Source organism: Cynocephalus volans, chromosome 16 (genome assembly GCF_027409185.1).
Source record: "Cynocephalus volans isolate mCynVol1 chromosome 16, mCynVol1.pri, whole genome shotgun sequence".
Classification (NCBI taxonomy): Eukaryota; Metazoa; Chordata; class Mammalia; order Dermoptera; family Cynocephalidae; genus Cynocephalus; species Cynocephalus volans.
This window is the reverse complement of record NC_084475.1, coordinates 5,630,508-5,648,671: the sequence shown is the minus strand read 5'-3', so window position 1 is coordinate 5,648,671 and position 18,164 is coordinate 5,630,508. Positions and strand designations below refer to the sequence as shown.

At 36.4% G+C, this 18,164-nt stretch overlaps 1 protein-coding gene across 1 annotated transcript in view; it reads right to left on the bottom strand.

Annotated features, from left to right (window-relative positions):
- Positions 1 to 17,673, bottom strand: part of KANSL1 (KAT8 regulatory NSL complex subunit 1) — a 190,208-nt gene extending 172,535 nt beyond the window's left edge. Inside the window, exon 1 of the mRNA XM_063080902.1 lies at positions 17,588 to 17,673. The gene's annotated coding sequence lies outside the window, so the exon portion shown is untranslated. The remainder of the gene's footprint in view (positions 1 to 17,587) is intronic.
- Between the last annotated feature and the right edge of the window lie 491 nt (positions 17,674 to 18,164).

Below are 18,164 nucleotides of genomic sequence, written 5' to 3'. Positions count from 1 at the left end.
TCTTATCTCTGTCATTCATTTACTAAATCATATATAATTTTCTCAACAGCAATCTTTTTTCATTTCTGAATTATGACAAAAATTATACAATCTAAGATTCAGTATTTTCAACCATATTCCAAAATAATTCCCACAATCACAGTTAGACACAAATTTATCTAACAAAAGCTTTCCCAACTTTCAGCCAGCAGAACAAACAAGATAAAATGAAAATAAACAAAACACAATAGTTAGATGAAACTATAGGGCCGGCCTGTGGCTCACTCGGGAGAGTGCGGTGCTGATAACACCAAGGCCACGGGTTTGGATCCTATATAGGGATGGCCGGTTGGCTCACTGGCTGAGTGTGGTGTTGACAACACCAAGCCAAGGGTTGAGATCCCCTTACGAGTCATTTTTTGAAAAAAATAAATAAATAAATGAAACTATAGGGCTGGCCATTTAGCTCAGTTGGTTAGAGCGTGTTCAAGGGTTTGGATGTCTGTAACAGCCAGCTGCAAAAAAGAAAAAGAAAAAACTATATCGTCTGTGGTGTAAGAAAAGGAAAAAAATCCTTCTGTGCAGGGGGGTGGGAAAGAAACTACTCATACTTCCCAGAATATCTGAGGTGACAATATCAAAATATGACCTTTGCTCATAATATTTAGGCCAGGACATCAAATTTTTATAACAGAACAATAGTAATACTTGTATTCCTAACTTGAATGATTTTCTTTAATTTTCAATAAAGCTGGATATCCTCTTAAAGCCCTACCATTAATTCCCATTCATTTATAAACATTTATTGAGTGCTTATTGCATGCTAAACAGTGTAGTACCTCTGGAAAAAAATAGTCACCATTATTATCCCTTCTATTCACTGATATTTTAAATAAATAAAAACTCAAGGGGCTGGCTGCTTAGCTCACTTGGTTAGAGTGTGATGCCAATAACACCAAGGTCAAGGATTCTGATTCCTGTATGCCAGCAGCCAAAAAAAATCCCTCAAAACTAAGAGGTGATCAGAAAACAATTAGTAAAATTTTGGTAGCTCTATGCTTTCAATTCCACTCTTTTCTGGCCCCTTTTCTGAAGCTTGCCTAAATAATCCCAGAAATGTTAAAATTAGGTGTTATTTATGGCATAACCAAAATGAGGTAACAAAACAAGTATCCCAAATAAAACTGAGAAAACTAAGGGAACCAATTAGGTGGCAAGGATCTAAACTGCTGGACTTGGTACCTCTACCCTGAATATCTCAAGGTAGACAAAAAGTCTAGAAAAGGAAAATGTGTGACCTAATCCAATTGTATTTAATTCTGCATCCCCCTTTCATTCTCAAATATTTGCTATTGCCCTGGGGGAGGCTTCTAGGTTTCTTCTGACCTCAACAAGTTCAATAATAGATCATTTTTTAAACATTAGTGGCAATTAGAATTTACTATTGCTAAATGAATGTTCAAGTTAAACCAAAATTATTTAAGGACAAAGCCAACACATCTCAACTTATTCAATAAGATTATTATTACTCTGTACGCCAACAGCCAAAAAAAATACCAGATTTTTTTTTTCTGATACCAAAACCAAAGACATCACAAGAAAACTACAGACCAATATCCCTTATGAATATAAATGTAAAGATCCTCAACAAAGCATAATGAATCCTGCAACATATAAAAAGGATTATACACCTTTGCTAAGTATGTTTTATCCCAGGAATTTAACTTAAGGTTGGTTAAACATCTGAAAGCCAACTAATGTAATATACAATATTAATAAAGGATGAAAACTACATGATTATCTCAATAGATGTAGAAAAAAACACTTGACAAAATTCACCCTTTCATGATAAAAACACTCAACAAATTAGGAATTGAAGGGAAATTCCTCATCCTGATAAAGGGTATCTATAAAAAACGCACAGCTAAAATATCTGATTAAAAACCCACAGCTAAAATCATACTTAAAAGAGAAGGTCTGAATGCTTTCTCCCTAAGATTAAGAACAAAACAAGGATGTCCACCATTTCTATTAAACACTGTACTGGAGGTTCTAGCCAGGGAAAATAGACAAGAAAAAGATTAAAAGCATTCAAGTTAGAAAAGAAGTAAAACTACCTCTATTTACAGATAACATATTGTATATAGAAAATCCCAAGGAACCCACAAGTAAATAAATTTAGCAAAAGCAGTGAAAAACTTATATTCTGAAATCTATAAAAATTGCCAAAAGAAGTCAAAGAAGTCCTAGTTAAATGAAAAGATATCCCATATTCATGGATCAGAAGATGTAACTGTCAAAATGGCAATACCCTCTAGGACTGATCTTCAAATTCAATGCGATTCCAGAATACCCAAACATTCTTGAAAATGAAGAACAAAGTTGAAGGACTTACACTTCCTGATTTCAAAAACATAATTCAAAGATAGAAATCAAGACAGTGTGTTACAGTCTTAAGGATAAACATATAGATGAAGAGAATAGAATTGAGGGTTCAGATATACACCCTCACATTGACAATCAATTCATTTTTGACAAGGTTGCCAAGACAATTCAATGAGGGAAAAATGGTCTTCTGAACAAACTATGCTGGGACAACTGAATATTCACCTGCTATAGAACGAAGCTGGACCCCTATCTCATATCATATACAAAAATTAATTGTAATTCATTTTAAAATGGATCATAGACCAAAATGTAAGAGCTAAAACAATAAAATTCCTAGAAGAAAAAAGTAAGTCTTCATTACCTTGGGTTAGGAAATGGTTTTCAGATACAGCACCGAAAGCACAAGCAATAAAAGAAAAAAACAGATAAACTGGACTTCATCAAAATTACAAATTTTTTGGGCCAAGCCCATGGCGCACTCGGGAGAGTGCAGCGCTGGGAGCGCGCCGATGCTCCCGCCGTGGGTTCGGATCCTATATGGGAATGGCCCGTGCACTCACTGGCTGAGTGCCGGTCACGAAAAAGACAAAAAAAAAAAAAATTACAAATTTTTGTACATAGGACACCATCATGAATTTGAAAACAACCCACAGAATGGGAGAAAATATTTGCAAATCATATATCTGACAAAGGATTTATATCCAGAGTACATAAAAACTCTTATACAACTCAACAATAAAAAGACAATCTAATTTTAAAATGGGCAAAAAATTTGAATAGACATTTCTCCAGAGAAGAAATACAAATGGCCAATAAAGCATATGAAAAGATCTCATCATCATGAGTCATCAAGAAAATTCAATTCAAAACCACAATGAGATACCACTTTACACACACTAGGATGGCTATAACAAAAAATCAAAGATAATGAATAATTACAAATGTTGTCAGGGATGTGGAGAAAATAAAATCCTCATACTCGTACATTACTAGTGGAAATATAAAATGGTCAGCTGCTTTGGAAAACAGTATGGTGATTCCTCAAAAAGTTAAGAGTTACCACATCACCTAGCAATTTTACTCTTAGGTAAATACTCAAGAGAATTGAAAACAGGTATCCAAACAAAAACTTGTACAAGAATGTTTATAGCTGCATTATTCATAATAGCCAAAAGATGGAAACAACCCAAATGTCTATCAAATGATTAATGGATAAGAAAAATGTGGCATAGACAGTGGACTATGATTCAGTCATGAAAAGGAATGAAATACTGATATATGCTACAACATGGATGAACCTTAAAAAAATTCTAAGTGAAAGAAGCCAGTTACAAAAGACCAAATATTCTATGATTCCACTTATATGACATGTTCAGCATATGCAAATCCATAGAGATAGAAAGTAGATTAGTGGTTACCAGGGGCTGGGAGGGAAAAGGGAATAGAAATTAATTACTAATAGATACAGGGTTTCTTTTGGGAATGTTGAAAATGTTCTAAAATTAGATTGTGGTGATGAATGCACAACTCCATGTATACACTAAAAAAGCATTTAAATGTACACTTTAAATGGGTAAATTTTATGATATGTGAAATGTATCTCAATAAAGCTATTTTAAAAAGATGAAGCCAAAATAGCAATCACTGTTTAAACAATTTCACTTCGCAAAAATATGATGAACCACTTGAGTAAATGTCAGGAGACAGCAAGCCATAATTCTGCCATTTATTTCCCCTTGAGAAAATACCTCAGAGCACTAATTTGCCTTCACATTATACTTGCAAACTCATTGCCAGCAGTATATAATCAAAACTTAGGTTCCCTTCAAACTCAACTTACTCCAAATTTCTCTATGTGAGAATGAAATGAGGAAGACCCAATATGTCACTGATACAATCAGTTACCTACAGGAATGAAGAAGCTAGGATATCACAAGTAAAGAGTTTAAGGAACATAAAATCCTCTTACTGGAAGGGTTATCTTTAGGGACATAGGACTGGAATGTACTATTATTTTAAAAGCTTAAACAAAAGCAACAGTATTATACTCTGCCTAAAGAATATTACAACAGATGGTTGGCAAGGCTTCTACAAAAGGGTAGTTCAAAGAGAAGAATTTGGCATTGTCATCCCCAGCACTATCCAGGGTATAAAGAAGTTACCTTAATCCACAAATACACAAGGATCTGAGAGGGGGAGTATGTGCGGAACAGGAGAGAATATGATGATCAGCCAACTCATTTCCAAGCCAGATTTTTCATTTTATTTTTTTCCTCTGTAAATCAACAACTCTTTTTTGTTTGTATATGGTCTTAATGTGTAAATGTGATTAGCACAAGTCTATCCCCCAGTAATGACTGATATAATTAATGCTGAACTGGCAGTCTGGTTCTAGCTCTACCACAAAGTAGCTATGTGACTTTGGGCAAATGACTTAACTGCTCTCAATTTCTTCCCATGTTAAACAAGAGAGCTTGTTTCTTTTCAACTCTAAAGCCCAATGATCCAGAAACCTGAAAAGTGCAATAATAATCAGAAAGTGGGGTTCAGCAATCCGTGTGTTTAACAGCACAAAACTTCTTTGGGAGGGAAATGATATAAAATTTTATTTTTTATTTTTAAAAAATTTTTTTAAAAGATGACCGGTAAGGGGATCTTAACCCTTGACTTGGTGTTGTCAGCACCACACTCTCCCAAGTGAGCTAACCGGCCATCCCTATATAGGGATCCAAACCCACGGCTTTGGCGTTATCAGCACCACACTCTCCCGAGTGAGCCACAGGCTGGCCCTGATATAAAATTTTAAATACAATAAATACTTTGTCAAAAATATGAGAACCTACTAAGATGTACATATATAATAAAACTTGCTTCTAAATTATAATTAGAAACTGAAATATATAACCCACTAGTAAAATAGAGATAAAAACACATTTAACCAAAATTTCATACAGTCAAGAAAAACAAAAAATGTATTATATGGTTACCTGATTTTAGAAAACACATATACAACATACACCAAAATCTAGTCTGGCTTTAGTTAGTTAACATTTAAAATTGTATTTAAAAAGCAAATGTGCCATACAAAGCATAGAGATGAATTTTAAAATATTTTACTGACAGCAAGAGATCAAAAAATTCAGGTGCTCAACCAAAAATTTTAATTACTAAGTAGCATGGTAAGAGGGAAGAGGAGAAAAGCCTATTTTTAAATTATTCTTTAAAGCACACAAATCAGGGCCAGCCCATGGCTCACTTGGGAGAGTGCAGTGCTGATAACACCAAGGCCACGGGTTCGGATCCCTATATAGGGATGGCCGGTTCGCTCACTTGGCAGAGCATGGAGCTAACAACAGCAAGTCAAGGGTTAAGATCCCATTACTGGTCATCTTTAAAAAAAACAAAAAAAACAAAAAACAAATAAAGCACACAAATCATTTATGGTATTGATCATTAAACAAACAAGATGCTTCCAAACTAATGTATTAGATGTCAGGTAGTCATGCGACCCAAATTATTATCAGAGTTTGAAAGGAATTTAAGTGTAAATTATAAAACTGCAGGGCAGAACATACTTGCTGACAGTCATATGAGAACGATCTTCTACAGTATAAATCCCAAAAGGACAGAATCCAGATCTGTTTCCTTTATTTTTATATTTACCCAGGCCCTTGCTCAACTCCTGGCATATTTAAGCACTCAATAAATATTTGCTGAACAAAAGTGAACAAAAAAACACCATCAATGTAACTCAAGAGACAGGCTCCAGCTGCAACTTCAAATAGGCCAAACTGGCAAATCTCTAACAGAGAAATGGGATCAGAAGACACATCAGCATGAATAACCTTCTGAGGAAAAGACAACAGGGCTTCTAAAAGAGAAAATCACAACACATCAGTCTACCCAAATTCTCTGTGAAGAATGTAATTATGTGAATATAATTTATGTGGGCTTTCATGAAAGTCTTGATACAAAGATTAAAAATAAAAGGTGATTTTTTGAAAGACTGAGTGACCACAGAGTTGAGATCATTTACTATAGATGGGGCATGATTTAGACATAAAAAATTATGTCTAAGGCACTATCTCCAAATGAAGATGTATAAACAGAAGACTGACCTTAGGTGATGTTTTGGAAATGCTATATTTAACATTTTAATACATTATATGAAAGATATACAGAGAATTCCCCGTTTTGAAGATGGAATGAAAACCTTCCTGATAATGAAATCCATACCAAATCCAATGAGTTGGAAAAGTTAGGAAACAGAGATGGAAAGGATCTCTAAGTGGATCAAATGAGAAACATTTGTAAAAACTAGGATTTATTTTCAGCTTAGAGATACTTTGGCAAGCATGAAAGATGTCTAAACATCTGAAGGGCTGTCCAGCAGAAGAGAAACTAGACTTGCTCTAGGCAGTTCCTGAGTAGACAAAATTAGGCCCAAAGTGGAAATTCCAGAGGGGCACATTTCAACTCAAGTTTTCTAAGCATCAGACCTAACTAAAAAAATGATTCTTAACCTGGATTATCCCTAAAAGCCCACTGAGATATGAGAGGCTAAAATATTGCACGCTGAAAAATGGCAGGTATGTTACAGCATGAACAAATGAAAAGTAAGGCATTTATAGGTGAAGAAATCTAAGTTATACTTAAAGGACTCATGCCTTCCGGTCAAAAAAGGAATTTTTGAATAATTATAGAATGTTCCCTAAAGACAATGTGATCATCTATGCAAAAAAAGGGAAAAAAATGACCAAATTCTATTGGCAACGACAAGGAAAATACTGTAAATAGAACACATTTTCCTATCCTTTTACCAAATCGTAGTTTAGCTATATCTAAAATGCAATTCTGAGAGTTTACAGAAAGGAAAAGCAATGCTGGCAAAGATCCAAAGATGTGAAAATGGAATGACGAGGCTGGGGGAGGTTTCACTGGAGATTCAATTTAATAATCAAGTATCTTCAACTGAGAAACATGAAAGCCAAGGGACATTTGATCAAAATCAGAAAATGTATCAATATAATAAATACTAATTTATTTACCAAATCTCAATACAATATATTAAGTTTTTAATCTTGAAAAGGTAGTCTTTCTGTAATAGATAAAAGAAACTTGTGAAATGTGTTATCACCAAGAGGTTTCTGAGTTAAAAAGAGAATCCAGAAGTGTTTAGATAAATTCATGTATATTAAGTCCATTCTGGGGTCCTACAGGATAGAAGTGATGTCTGAGGTGAGGACCTAAATTTCTGAGGTTAACATCTCATAAAATAACAATACTTCACCCCAAAACATCTCTTGATGCCAATTTAGACAGAACAATTGGCTGGATGGACCCCTGACTAACAGACTCAGTGAGGCTTATTGGAATGGTTCCTTCCATTCTTATATCTAGGTATGTGTGTATGTATGATATATTTATATTCTCTCTCTCTCTCTATACATATATATCTCCTCTCTATATATATTCTTTACATTTATACATTTAAAATTCTTCTTATATAGATCTCTGTCCTGATTTTTCATTTATCATATACTCAACATCCTAAAACATTAAAAGTTGTTCAAAAATATTATTTTATGGTTGTATAATCATCCACCCTTAAATATACCATAATTTATTTTCCCATTAATCTTGCTGCTCATTTAGGTTTATCCTCAATTCTCACTCGTATAAATAATACTACAATGAATATCTTTGTTGTATCTTTCTATGTATCTCTTTTCCCTCCCCCTTAGGATAAATTCCTGGAAGTGGAATTTTTAAAAGATATTTTTAGGTTTGTCGACATAGTTGCCAAAATATCTTCCAGGAAAATTGAGCCCAATGCACACTCCACTAGCAGTTTTGGAGATTGTCCTCTCACCACTTTTGACAGCACAGTTCAATTGCCAATTTGATAGGTAAAAAATAGTATGTCATTTAATCTGCATTCCTCTGATTACTTATCAGAATAAAAATGTTTCTTGGGCCGAGCCCGTGGCGCACTCGGGAGAGTGCGGCGCTGGGAGCGCAGCGACGCTACCGCCGCGGGTTCGGATCCTATATAGGAATGGCCGGTGCACTCACTGGCTGAGTGCCGGTCGCGAAAAAGACAAAAAAAAAAAAGAATAAAAATGTTTCTCATATGCCTCTTGGTCATTTTTATTCTTTGTGAACTCTAATCATGTTCTTTGTCAGTAAAGCTTTTCTTACTTTCTCCCTTGGTTGACAAACTTTTTTTTAAAAAGCCACTGGAAATGGAGTCACATATCAGTGATTTCAGCTCCCCCTGCTGGCCAAAAAATTACCACCATGGTCAAGTGCCAGATAAACTGTGGGCTACAATTATAAGTTTGCCCATCTTCTGGGCTGTTTCTTTCTTTTCTTTTTTTAAAGATGACCGGTAAGAGGATCTTAACCCTTGGCTTTGTGTTGTCAGCACCACGCTTGGCCAGTGAGCAAACCGGCCATAGGGATCTGAACTCGTGGCCTTGGTGTTACCAGCACCGCACTCTCCCGAGTGAGCCACGGGCCAGCCCTTGGGCTGTTTCTAAAAACACAATTTATACACAGTGATAAAAGAGAAAATGCTGTGTGTCTAAACTCATGCTTAACAGTAAGTGAAATGGAGAAAGAACTAATGTGCAAGAACTAATGTCACAATGAATTCTAACATAATCAGTTCCCTGCCAAATATTCTACCTGGTAGGTAATCACAAGCCTAAATGATACTCATTTTCCTACACTTTATTCTTATAATGTGAAAACATTCTAGTTACCAGATGACACTGGGCTCTCAGCAAACTGGTTCTCTTTTTCCAAAAGCAAAAATAAGAAAACAAAAATACCTATGCCCTTTAGCATTCAATGGAAGATTATTAAAAATAATAAGTCTTTGTAATTTTTATTCCAAAGCTGCTCACACTTAAACTAACCTATAGTCCCAAAGGGTTAGGCCAAGATTGGCGAATGAATGTGACTGACTCAGCTTTTCCACTGATACCCTCCTAAAGATGCACATTCCAAGTCCAACAATGCAATCCTTAGACCATTCATTCAACAACATTTACTAAGCGTCATCAAGTTGAAGCAGTAAAGATAAAGTTAAGAGCCAGCCCTTACTCTTCAAGAACTTAGAGACTAGCCAGGGTAAAAGAGAAGCAAACCTGCAATTACTGTACCATAGAAGTGCTAGATACACAGGCACACACACTCAAAGACAATACCTGGGCCCATAGGAAGCACTCAGTGTCAGCCACTGTTGTTACTGTTATTATCACCACTGTTATTAAAGAACTAAGAGGAGTAAGCATCCAGAACAGAGTAAAGGCCATTTTAAGCAGAGGCAACTGCTTGTATGAAAGCCCAGAGGCACAGAAGGAACTGCAAACAGTACTGTACCACACTGACTGCAGCATGCTCAGGAAGGACTGAAGGAGATGATCTGGCAGAGGCCAGAAAACCAAGGGCCTGGGTGCTTGGCAAAAGCATCTGAACTTTACCTTGAAAACTAGGAGAGCCATGGGGAAGGAAAGATATGATCATATGAGGAGACCTGTATTTTATAAGGATCACTTTGGCAGCAACTTGGAAGACAGAAGGCAGTCAAAAAGAATGATTACAAGGCAACTGAAAGTCATGCAGGCAAAAGGGAGATGAAGATCTTAATTCGGAAAGGGAAATGGGGGTGACTAAGAAAACATTATAAGCTTGTATCTCAAGAATGTGTTGACTAAGATGGCACAAGAAGGAATCTGGAGGACTCCCATATCCCCCACTTGAGTGACCGGGTGGGTGATGGTACCATTCACTGGGATATGAAGACAAGGAAGAGGTTGGACTTGATGAATTGTATAAAGAGGTCATTTTTAAATGTCCATGAAACATCCAAGTGGCGATGTCCAGGAGGCAGCTGTGCCTATGGGACTAGATATCAGAAAACTAGTCAGAGCTGGAAAAAAAATCATCAGCATATGAATGGCAAGTGAGGCACAAATTTATCTAAGATATCCCCCCAGGAAATGAACAGGGTGAGAGGAGAGAGGGTCAAGGTAAAGCAAACACTAATGTGTTTAGGAGTAAAAGAGGAAAACAGTCCGCAAAGAAAACTGCAAAACAGTAGACAGAAATGGCGATGATAATGAGGTTAGCCATTACTCACATCATACATACTTTACTGTGTGTCAGGTACTCTTCTACATGCTCTTCATGTATTAATTCATTTCCTCCCTACAAAACTCCTATAAGGTAGGTGCTATTATTTTTCCTATTTTACAGATGAGGAAACCGAGGCACGGAGAGATTAAATAACTTTCCCAAGGACACACAGTAAGTAGCAGAACGGAAATGTGACTCTAGGAATCTGGCTCCAGAATCCATGCTACAATGCCTCTCAGAAATGAAGACAAGAGGCCAGAAAGGACCACCACCACAGCAGGGGAGAAAAGCATTTATGGGTGGAGCAATGGTTCAGTGTCAGAGACCACAAGAGGCCTCAGAAGATAAGGGCAGAAAGGGATCCTCTAAATTTGGCAATAGAATCTACAAGGTCAATTTCGGCAGAACACAAAGGTAGAACCTAGAGACAGACCAGTGGTTGAGGTTTAAGGGTTTTGTATTCTTAAACTTGAGTCATTTATAAGCTGAGAGAGAAGAGCTAAAAGGGAATGTTGGATGCTAAAGATTGAAAATAGATCAAGAAATCATCAGGGCGAGCCCAGTATGGGAAGAGATAGAGACAGGGACAGGGATGGGCCCAGGAAGGCAGTCTTCTTTGATAGACAATATGTGCTCTACCTAAGAGGCAAAGTCAAGGCTGGGGGCACACTTTGTAAGCAAGGCAGCTGTTTAATTTCTGTTTAACTTCTAAAGAAGCCCGCACAGTAGTAGACACTTTTAGAATCATAACATTAATTTACATATTTTTAGAGTTTATTTCTTTACTTACTTACTTATTCCTTTCCCCTGTTTTCACTATCATTTGCTTGTTTCAGTAATTATGATCTATATTGCGAACATTTCACAAGATGATTTCTAAACAAGCACAAAACTAGCAAAAACTAAAACCACTAAACTGTTCAGAATAAAAAGGATAATTTTTTTAAAAGATCATTTTTTTTTTCAAGTACTTGAATATATTCTCTGAGCCTCCACAACTTACTATGGCTACTCCCTTTGTTTTCTGAACAAACCAGCCAATAATGCCCAGAGCTAGCTCTATTGCCTACCGCCCAACTTCTCTCCCTGCCTAAACCTGCACCACTGGTGCTCTACCTCGGCCTGGTCAGCACTCTCCCTGGCCTATTCAAATGGCCCAACAATTATCCAATACTACCAACTCCTTCCCTTCAGGATAGGAGATAGGATTATAACACCAAGGTCAAGGGTTCGGATCCCCATAAAGGCCAACCACCCCTCCAAAAATTTTAAGTGTTAATACTAGAAATTTGAGGAGAGGAAGCTACCAAACAGACACATACAGTCCAGTAGTCAAAGATAAGTTTAAAAAAACAACAAAGTTGGTTAGAGCACAGCCCTTAACACCAATGTCAAGGGTTTGGTTCCCCATACCGGCCAGCCATCAAAAAGAAAGAAAACAATACAGAGAGATTAGCCACAGCCATATGCCATGTTAAAAAGTTTAAACTTTTCCCTAAATGCAAACAAGAGGGGAACAAAAGCAGGGGCTGGCCAAATCAGTCCTACCAAGTAGGGAACTTCCTCAAGCTCTTGCTATTTCTGAGATGACCCATGTGTGACCCCAAAAATGAGAATTTGAAACAAAGTCTTGGAGGATAACCATGCCAGTTTCTTCAAATATGGCATCTGATTGAATATACAAAACATCTCCTCATTCACAAGGGGAAAGGGGTGTTAATCCAACATTACTGGGTATCCTTAGCTCCCAAAGCCCTAGACCCATGGGCCTAGTTCTTGCAAATTCTGGAAACCTCACGGTTCCATCAGTCTCCACAAAGGATAAGACATGGAAAGCAAGACTGTAATTTAATTTTTTTTTTTTTTTTTTTTTTTTTTTTTTTTTTGCAGCTGGCCAGTACAGGGATCTGAACAAGACTGTAATCTTGACCTTAATTTTTCAAATCAGAATTTTACTGATAACTAAAAAAAAAAATAATAATCTTATCTTCTAAAGATTCAATTTTATGTAAATCTAAAGTCTCAATAATAACAAAAATCAATACATATTAAAAATAAATGCATGAGAAGCCTAAAGAAATAATCTATTTCTTTAAGTCGTGGTACCTATTTGTACCAAATTTCCATTTCCTATGTATAGGTGCTGAGAGTCTACCACCCATGATGAGTGATGCAAGTCTGGGGATGAAAGAAAGAAGGCTATTGGATTTTGTTATGGATTGAGCTGTGTGTGTCCCCCCAAAAAATATGTTGAACTTTCAATACTTCAGAATGTGAGCTTATTTGGAAATAGAGTCTTTACAGAGGTAATCAAGTTAAAATGAGAAATGAGGTCATTCGGGTGGACCCTAATTCAATATAACTTGTCCTTATTAAAAAAAGGGAAATTCTGGACACAAAGACATGCACACAGGGAGAACTCCAAGTAAAGACTGGAGTTATGCTGCCCAAGCCAAGGCACTACCAGAAGCTAGAAGAGAGGCCTGAAGCAGACCCTGCCCTAGAGCCTTCAGGGGAAGCAAGCCCTGGCCCTTAGACGTCTAGTCTCCAGAACTGTGAGACAACAGGTTTTCTCTTCTGTAAGCCACTCAGTTTATGTCACTTTGTTACTGTAGCCCTAGCAAACAGATGTCATAAAGAAAATTAGCATCTCATGTTTACTGAGCACCTACCAGGTGCTATTCCAAGCACTTTACATCAATAAACACATTTAAACCTTAGGGTCTAAGTACTACAATTATATCCTTTTTGCAGATGAGGACACTGGGGCTCTAAGAGGTTAATGAAGTCACCTGAATGAATGGTTACCTGTTAGGTTTAGGAATTGGGCAGGTAGAGGACAGAGTGGGAAGACCTCTCATTGTATTATATCTTTTTACACTTTCAATGTTTGCATCAAATTTAAAAAACTAAAAAATTTTTTTAAATTTAAAAAATGATATCTCAATCCTTACCTCTTTTCTTCTCCTCCCATGTCTAAAAGTCAGAGAAGAGGCGAGGGACATCACACAGCCAGAGCCCCCACTCTTACCACTAGGCTATAAGGAACTATTATTAATAGTAATTATTATAATAACAGTAGTTCACTAAGCCAGATACTTCCCTATGTCCTTTACTGACATAATGCACACAAAAATCCTCTGAAGTGTTATTATTATTATTATTTCCAGTACAAAGAAGGATGCTGAATCTAAGAGAGATTACGAAAATCACCCAAGATCGCACAGCCAAGAATGTTGATATTATATCTAACTGCCAACTTAAGGAAATAAACAATGAAAATCTTTTTTTCACTAAAACCTGAAGAGATAGTGAAGTTTTTTTAACTCCTGACCTTGCAGTTCAAGATTAGAAATATACATCTACAAATTCAAAATTCTTCAAGATCCCAAGAGAACATGTGTCCTAGATTACAGAACCCTTCAACCACTGTTCAAGAACTATTCTGTTCTCTCAGTTGTGGCCCCTTGCCACTTCTCTGACTTTTAGACATGGGAGGAGAAAAAAAGAGGTAAGGATTGAGATGTGGTTTTTTAAATTTTTTGAAATTTTTTAGTTTTTTTAATTTGACCCAAACATTGAAAGTGTAAAAAGATATAATACAATGAGAAGTCTTCTTCCCACTCTGTCCTCTACCTGCCCAAATCCTAAACCTAACAGGTAACCAATGTCACAATTTTTTTATTCTTCTAAAGTTTCTTCTTATGCATTTACAAGCCAATATAAATTTTTCCTTTTTTCTTCCAAAAACACGAAGGGCAACTAAATTTCATACATGCTGTTTTGCATCTTGCTTTTATCACTTAACTATATATCTTGGAGATCTTTCAATATCATACTGAATTAATCTTAATTCTGTCCTTTTGCTTGTCAAGAATACTTTTTACTTGCTTTCATCATCATTCAGTCTAGCACACAAGGCACCCAGCAGCCCCTATGACAACTGATGGTGCCTCCATGTCACAAACCAAAGACCATACAGACAACCCTTGAATAAAATGCAGGGGGTTTAGTGGACTCTGCCAGTCAAAAACCCACATATAACTTCTATCTCCCCAAGAACTTTACTTAACTACTTAACTACTACTAATAAGCCTACTAATAGCCTATTGTTAGGTAAGCTACTTAACTGCTTAGTGAGGTATATCATGAATGCATAAATTGAAAATTTTCCAATATATTTATCGAAAAAAATCCACATATAAAGTGGACCTGTGCAGTTCAAACCCGAATTGTTCAAGGGCCAACTACATATCTTTTCTCTCCTGGTCATTATTTTGCTCTTTCTCCAACCTGCCCAATTCTCCTTCTTCTGCCTGTTCCTGTCCCTTTGCACCCACCCTAACCCTGATAACTGGACCTAGAAACATCATTGATATTGCTTAGTCATGGCTGGCAGTATTCAGGCTTAAAAAAGGTGCAGACCCCTGATAGAGAGTAAAAGAGATAAATAATAATTTTCATGGGAACTTCTAATTAACAAGAGTGCCTTAAATTGAGGAGGTTTTGTTTGAAGTTATTTTTCTTTTGTAACTTATGTTACTTTGGTACATTGGCTTATGAAAAGGGCGAGGTTCAGCACCATTTTCTACAAGCAGGGAAACAAGAACATACACAGGTCTAACACTTAAATAATACCTGACAGAATGACAGAGTTCATTCTAAAACAAGATATTTGGAAACAAAGCTTAAGAACTACAGAAAATGAGCCTTGTTAGTATAGTGGTAGGAAAAAAAAGGCAGAAAATGAACATTTTGCCTTCAAAGTACACACTTTAATTAACCTATCATTTATTTTTACTTAAAAATAAGTAGCTCCTAATACCGCGTATTCTCACTTATTTGTGAGAGCTAATAAAAATAAATAAGTAAATATACAAATGAATGGTGGGGGGGGAAGAAGACACAACAATTCCTTGATTTTGTTAAGTGCACAGATATGATGATGGGGGGAGGGAGGAAAAGGAGGAATTTGGTAAAGGGACATGAAAATCAACTATATTGTAAAATATATTGATAAATTAAAAGAAAAAAGAAAATAAAATTAAAAAATAAAAATAAGTAGCTCCAATGTGAATATACATCTCAGAAATGTTTTAAGGACATTCACAGTTAAAAAGGAGAATAGAGGGCCGGCCCGTGGCTCACTCGGGAGAGTGTGGTGCTGACAACACCAAAGCCATGGGTTCGGATCCTTTAAAAAAAAAGAATACAGTTCCCTCTCTCCACTTTTATTTTCCAGCCCTCAAACTCAATGCTATCCTCCTCCCCCAAAAAGTACTTTTTACAATTTTTAAGTTTTTTTTAAGTAATAAAAATAAGAGGAAAATGTTAGCAAATAAGAAATGTGTTTAGACCTAGAAGGTGTTTTCTGCTGATCAAAGAATTGGTAGGGAACATGAAATTAAGGAAGCCAGATAACTACAATCTCAAGTAGTTAACAGGTGGTAACTCACACAATATGGAGCTTTGACTTCCCTTCCGGATTCCTGCCATGCCAGGGGTACAACTTCAAGGGTTATTGTATTATAACATCCCAAGTTCAGAGAGGTCTAGAGTTAAAACCTTCAACATTACAGATATCTTAAAAAGTGGTCCTCCATGTACCTAATACATTAGTTAAAACAAAAGAAACTGTAAAATGAAATCCAATATATTGATCCCAATCCCCTTACCTGCTTCTTAAAGAGCACAGAGGCGGGGCCGAGCCCATGGCGCACTCGGGAGAGTGCGGCGCTGGGAGCGCAGCGACGCTCCCGCCGCGGGTTCGGATCCTATATAGGACTGGCCGGTACACTCACTGGCTGAGTGCTGGTCATGAAAAAGACAAAAAAAAAAAAAAAAAAAAAAAAAAAAAGAGCATAAAGGCTACCAGGTCCTGGTGCTAAACACTTGCTAAGAAGTAGAAATACTCTTATACAAGGTCCTCCAATTCCTAGGGGTTCAGGACTTCTGGCTGTGTTTCCCATGCAATCCCTCCAACTCTATAGGGAAAACGGCTGGAAAAACTGTGTCACTTTGGCCTCCTTTATACTAATATAAGCACTCATTATCCAACAATAGCAGCTGGAACATAAATGAAGACGAGAACTTGGTCTACATTAGCTAAAGATTTCCCACAAGTCCAAATATTTAGGATACACAGACTGCATTATTCTCTGATTTATCCACTGCATCAATCTGGAATTCTACAGGGCAGATTACCACACAATAATTTTAACTATACTAGTATCTAACCCAAAGGAAGATGAAGCTGGTGAAGGGCTTCCATCACTCCCTATCTTTCTCTGTACTTCCTCCCACTTCCTCCCTACATACGTGTTAAGCTTTATCCTCTGTTTAGTCCTAATAGAGAGTTTTTTGGCCATCTAAGTACAGGAGATTAGAAAAAGCGAAAAGACACTGGAGAATCACCACATCAACAGGAGCTTTTTCATCCTTAGGTTATCTGTTCACACTGCCCAAATGAGATTTACCCTGTGAGATGAAACTTGGCACAAGTGCTACCTGTTGAGAAAAATAGGGTAAAATCTCATGCAAAGGACTAGGAAGTAGCAGAAGGACTCTCCAAAAATTGTTCATGTAAACCAGGTCTTAGAATGTTCTAATATACTATATGAAGTTTCAGAGTAAACAAATGGTTAATGACACATCTTTTGTTACACATGAATCAGCTACTGATTTGCAAGAGTGGGACACACCCTAGTACCTATGACTCTAAAGTACCTGTTTGAAAGTGGACCTGGATGTCCGAATTGCCAATCCGTCCTGCTGGGATTGGAACAGAATTTTACAACAATGTAGGCTGCCATAATTTAAAAAGATGAACACATGATTATAATGGAAATTCATTTGAGAACTTCGTTAATATTTTAATACCAATAATCAAAAGCAGTAGCAATACAAAGTAAGGCGTAACCAATCAATCCTAGAAAGCACATAATAGCAGTTTTTGAGGGGAGAGGGTATCAGGTAACGAGATTGAAGAATAGCAAATTCAAGGATTAGAATATTCTCAGTTCTAAAGAAAAATAAATGAAATGAGACCAGAAATGAAAAAAATAACACATCTTACCTTGAGAGGTATGCAAATAGCAGTCATAGTGTCAGGAATAGTTCAGACAATACTCAGAAACGAGCAACAAGGGAGTCTTAGTAATTCCCTCAGTCACCAGGTATGAGGGGGTAGGAAATTTTTTTTGTATCAAGAAGGTATCTGAAAGAGAGGACTTTCATTTAGACTAAAAAAAATAAAATCAAGAATATACAAATAGGTTAAGCTATTTGGGGAGAGATCTGAAGTACTATTTATCTCATTATCCTAAAAAGGTGTACCAAATACAGTCCCATTTGGAAAAGAGCAAATATGTGTATGTATATCTGCATACATAAGTAGAAACAGGTTTTACATAAAAAAGAGAAATAAATATGTAACCATACTTTAGATAATATAAAATTGCTTACCAAACAATTAGAAAACCAAAATCCCACAGAGAAAAAAAAATGATTATCCAAGGTATTTTATACACATTATTGAAAGGTATTTTGTTAATTAACCATTTAAAAAAGACCCTTGCCCCATTTAATTTTATTTAGTAAATTAAAATCTCTCTGATCATTCTGTCCTAAGTTTTATTACACTTAAATTAAGT